Below are 6,000 nucleotides of genomic sequence, written 5' to 3'. Positions count from 1 at the left end.
GCTGGGGCGCGGCGGATAAGGCCGTGATATTTTCCTTAATTTCCTTTATTTCATTCTGGATGACTCAGAGGGAGCCTGTTCGAGGGCGCGGCTTTATGATCCGTGTGGGAGCGCAGTCACGTGGTATTCTCCATATTAAGCGGGGTTTATCAGTCGGGAAAAAAATATACACAATTAGGAAGTCGCTGAAAGTACAGCAATTAGATGTCCCTTTGCTGTGCGTTCAAATGCCTTATTGACACTTCGATAGATAGGATAGTACCTCTCGAGATAGATAATTAGTTAGATTACCTATATAAATCTCAGTAACGAAAAAATTACTGGCAGCTACTCCACTGTACCGGAAACCATATGCACTAGGTTTCCTTCGAGTAACCAATCGCTCTTTTTTTATCTTGCTGCATGATAGTTAATTGGGACACCCTGCATCTATTTATGACCTTTGCATGCAACTGACGATCTTTCCGCCCCTAATAAATGTTGTAAATTATTAGAAACGTTTTTTTTCATGAGTCGTTAGTATTGCTTACCGGAAAGAGAAGCAATACTGAGACACAACATTCACGTGCATTTCACACACCATTGATAAAAGAGTCTGCCGAAGGCGTCACTGAAGTATATAGGTTTTATTTCATGGGCAAAAAAGCACGCAAAGCAATTTGAAGCGTGGTGAACATACAGTAACATGTTCATTTTCTAGGCATAGGCTATCTATACCTTTTGAAATATCTTTTTTTTTAATTGGCTGCCTCTATTTACCTCTATTAATTTAATTGGCTAACTCAATATACTGTAGTAATTTGCGACCTCAATGGAAAAGTGGGGAGAAAGCATGCTGGTGAACAAGCAATTGGCAACTACGGCGTCGATTCTGGGAGAGATGCAGGTAAATTTCACAGAAACGAATAAGCTTCGAATAATGAACACCTTTTTCACGAATTGTAGCAACAGAAAGTCCACCTGGAAAAACCCTAATGGTGAAACAAGAAATGAATTTGACTTCATACTTTCTGCTGATCGCCGCATAGCGCAGGATGTAGAAGTGGTAGGTAGAGTAAAGTGCAGTGATCCTAGGTTTGTGAGGGCTACGATCCACCTCAATTTGAAGAAATTGAGGTGAATTGAGGTGAACCTCAAAGAGCTAAATTGGTCAAGAAGAAACAGGTCAACCTAGAGGCAGTAAGTGTAGAAGCAGACAAAGTCAGGCTGGTACTTGCAAACATATATGCAGCCTTAGAAGAGAGAGATGATGATGACATAGAGCTAATGATGAAACCGTAACTAGGTTGGCTTCAGAGGCAGCAATTGAAGTGGGAGGCAAGGCGCCATGGCAACCAGTAGACAAGCTCTCCCAAGTAACAAAGGACCTAATAAAGAAACGACAAAAAATGAAAGTGTCCAACTCAAGAGATAGAATTCACAGAACTGTCAAAACTGATCAACAAGGCGAAAATACGGGATATTCGAAACTATAACGTGAGAAAGACTGAAGAAGCCGTAAAAAATGAATGCAGCCTCAAATCGGTGAGAAACTTGGCATAGGACAAACCAAGATGTATGCACTGAAAGGTAAGCAGAGTAATATCATCAGCAATATCGAAGATATAGTAAAAGCAGTGGAAGAATTCTATACTGACCTGTACAGTACCCAGATGAGTCAAGATACGTCTATTGGAAACAGTAATGAACAGGATACAGGAACTCCTCCTAAAGCTAGCGATGAGGTCAGAAGGGCCTTGCAAGACATGAATCGAGGAACATCAGCAGGAGAATATGGAATAACAGTCGATTTTATCAGAGATGGAGGAGACATAATGCTTGAAAAACTGGCGGCTCTTTATACGAAGTGTCTATCGACTGCAAGGGTTCCAGAAGACTGGAAGAATGCAAACTTTATACTAATCCACAAAAAGGGAGACGTTAAATAATTGAAAAATTATAGTCCCATTAGCTTACGGCCAGTGTTAGATACAATATTTACCAAAATAATATCCAATGGAATAAGGGCAACAATGGACTTTAGTCAACCCAAGGAACAGGCTGACTTCAGGAAGGGATACTCTAGAATGGATCACTTCCATGTCATCAATCAGGTTATCGAGAAATCCGCAGAGTCCAATAAGCCTCTCTATGTGGCTTTCATAGATTTCGAAAAGGCATTTGATTCAGTAGAAATAACAGCAGTCATAGAGGCATTACATAATCAAGGAGTACAGAACGCTTACGTAAATACATTGGAAAATATCTACACATGTTCTACAGCTACCTTAATTCTACACAAGAAAAGTAGGGAGATACCTATAAAGAAAGGGGTCCGACAGGGAGACAATATCTCTCCAGTGCTATTCACTGCGTGCTTAGAAGTATTCAAGCTATTAAACTGGGAAGGCATAGGAGTAAAGATCGACGGTGAATATCTCAGCAACATTCGGTTTGCCGATGACAATGTTCTATTCAGCAACAATGCAGATGAATTACAACAAATCATTGAGGACCTTAACAGAGAGAGTGTAAGAGTGGGGTTGAAGATTAATATGCACAAGACAAAGATAACTATAAATAACCGGGCAAAGGAACAAGAGTTCAGGATCGCTTGTCGACCTCTAGAGTCTGTGAAGGAGTACGTTTACTTAGGTCAATTAATCACAGGAACCCTGATCATGAGAAGGAAATTCACAGAAGAATAAAAAATGGGTTCGCTCGCATACGGCAGATATTGCCAGCTCCTGACTGGAAGCTTACCATTATCATTGAAAAGGAAGGTGTAGAATCAGTGCATTTTACCAGTGCTGACATATGGGGCAGAGACTTGGAGACTGACAAAGAAGCTTGAGAACAAGTTAAGGACCGCGCAAAGAGCGATGGAACGAAGATTGCAAGGCATAACGTTAAAAGACAGAAAGAGCGGTTTGGATGAGAGAGCAAACAGGTATAGACTATATTCTAATTGACATCAAGAGGAAAAAATGGAGCTGGGCAGGTCATGTAATGCGCCGGTTAGATAACCGTTGGACCATTAGGGTTACAGAAGGGGCACCAAGGGAAGGAAAACGCAGTCGAGGACGACAAAAAACTAGGTGGAGCGATAAAATTAGCAAATTCGCGGGCTCTATAGTTGGAATCGGTTGACGCAGGACAAGGGTAATTGGAGATCGCAGGGAGAGGCCTTCGTCCGGCAGTGGACATAAAACAGGCTGATGATGACGATGACTTCTTTGAAATATATAATAAGCTTTGTCCTATGTGTATATTCATATATTGTGTATGTATATATTGTGTGGAAACTTAAAACAATGTTGAAGTGAGAAAATACGGATGAGGGAGCCGCCGCTAGATCTTCTAATGCCCGGGTCTTCCTATTCTCAGGATTTGCAGAAATAAAGCGAAATTATGAATTAAAAGCCCTACACGTCCGCGCCAACAATTATGCAGTAAGCGATTAGCCCCAGTAAAATTTCAAGTGAAAAGGTCGAGGAAAGGCGAAAACAACCTGGAATGATGTGGGTAACAAAGCTCTCGCTATGGCACTATAGGTGTGTGTATGTGTGCGTCTGCGCGGGGGGGGAGGGGGGAGGCACCGGCATCGTCCGTAGTGAGCTGAGCCCCCCTCCTCCCGGAAAACTCCAGACGTATTCGGCGCCTATGCAAGACGATATACTGAAAGTAGACATTCTTGGGCACACCAGTGACAATTCATACTTTATTTCCTCATACAGGAATAAGAACACCCAGATATCGCTCTCGTAGAAATATTTGATAAAACGAAAGCGCTAGGGGTCAAAGAAAAAGTAGAAGAGGAACGCGGAATTAGCGCGGCCACGTTGCGCTTTCAGAGGAGTGCTAATTTCATAGACAAGAAAACGCTAGTCTTTGAATTAGTATTTGGAAGGATTTCCATCATAAAATGCAGTGTCCACGGACGCCTAATAAAAAGGTCAAAAATCAACGATAGGCATTTGCCCTCAAACACTGTCATGGAGCTTTGCTATCCGTCTTCCCGATTACACTCCAATTTTATGTGGCCGAATTCATGGCCATATGCTTAGCCGTATACAAAATTTAAAAAAAAATGTGTCGCACAATATTGCTCGCAGATTGCCGGTCAGTTCTTACGTCGATCGAAAGAACAAATAATTCACCATTGCACCGATCGCTACACAATCCGGTTTTGTGGATACCTGGACATTGTGGACTAGCACTCAATGAGATTACAGACAGCTTGGCAAAGGCAGCGCTTGGAGGCAGTGAATTTCTTTATACCCAACCTTACTCTGCTAACGGTGACAAGGTTCCCATGGCGACAAGTCCTAGGTCGGAAAAATGAGCCCCCTTGTTGCTGCACCGGATTACGAACATCTAGCGTTGCCCTGGAATGTGCGGTCTTGTCCGTCTCGGCAATGCGAAGTTTCCATTACACTATTACAATGTCGAATACCTCAACTAAATCTGTTCATGAGTAGGTGTGGGATCGCAGCATCGAACCTTTATGCATCATGTGGGGATCTACAATCACCGTACCATTTCCTCCTCTTTCTCCGAAAATATAATTCCGAAAGGTAGACCTACTTTAAGCAACCCCTGTCGCGCATGGGCCTTCCTCTCTCGGTGATTAACATATTTTCTTTTGGGGCAAGTACCCCTGGTCGAGCCCGAAAGGAAGTGTGTCATATTGTGCATGAGTACGTCATTGCGACTGGGAGACTCTCATGTTTAGCACATTTTCCTCATTATTAACACTTAATCGCGTTGTTTTCGTAATATAGCATCTTCGGCGAAACTGGCATGACTTTTCGAGAAACGGGAACAGAAAAATAATTTATATTCACTACTAATTAAATATGGATCGTACAGATCAATAAGTTAACAGGAAGCAAGAAGTTCACATTATGTTTCCATTGAGTGCCATGGCCAATCTCCTCCTCGTGGGTACGTGCCAGAATTTTGAAGGAAGAAGAAGAAGAAGATGATGTTGCACTTTGACGACCTCCCAGTTGAACTCGTCCTCAAGATATTCGCTTACCTCCCGCAACTCTGGCTCGCGACAATAGCCCAGGTGTACGAGCGATGGAAGAGGTTAGCCTTCGACCCTTGCCTCTGGACAGCGGTGCGTATCAACCTGCGGGACATGGAAAGAGAGCATCCGGTGGACGAGGGCCTAAAGAGAGCCACCCTGATCCGCAAGCTTAATGTCTCCGCAATTATCTATGTTGAAGACATCGCTCCTTGCTCGACGCACTTCAAACTGGTGAAAGAGCTGGTGATACCTTGCCGAGGGCCCTCACATCGCAGCATGCCAATCATTCTGCGAATCTGCGAGTCCGTTACCGCCGTGGCGTTGCGTGGAAGTGATACGCTGCTGCCAGATGACGTACGCCTTCTCCAGAGCTTAAAATGCCTGAAAGTATTCTTGACTTTGCGGGAAGTCCACATCGAGGACGGCATTCTTCGCCAGCTATACGCCAGCTGTCCTTTGCTTGAACGACTGGATATCAACTCGGATCGGGTACGCCATAGAAGCACATCGGGGTGCATCGAATCACTGCAGCATCTGGCATACCTCTCACTAACTCGTATATTCACAGGCGGATTGCTGCACGTGTCTAAGGCAAGTCGAAACCTGAAGTTACTTCAGATCGGCAGCGTTTGGAACGAGAACGACGTGACGGTGGCACAGGTACTTGAGTCTTTTTTCAAGCTCCGGATCATTTCAGTAGCTGGAGAGTGCGGAACCTGGCGGTTCGACTCCCTGTTCAGAACGCCGAGAGAATTCGACGAACACTTTGATGTTCAACAGTTCCACATGGAAGAAGACCAAACATCTCCTGCAAAAATCCAGAAAGAAGCTTCCTCACGTCACCATCAGTGCCAGAACGCTCAGCCAATATGTCTTCAACTTGGTGCACGACTACAAGGACCAAAAAAGTGTCGCAGTATACGGCGTTTGCGGGCGAGACATGCTGCTAAGGATGCTCATCGCGCTGCCGAGGCTTGTTCGCGCCC

Source organism: Dermacentor variabilis, unplaced genomic scaffold, assembly GCF_050947875.1.
Source record: "Dermacentor variabilis isolate Ectoservices unplaced genomic scaffold, ASM5094787v1 scaffold_22, whole genome shotgun sequence".
NCBI classification, from domain to species: Eukaryota; Metazoa; Arthropoda; class Arachnida; order Ixodida; family Ixodidae; genus Dermacentor; species Dermacentor variabilis.
The sequence above is the reverse complement of the archived record's forward strand: the minus strand, read 5'-3'. Positions refer to the sequence as shown.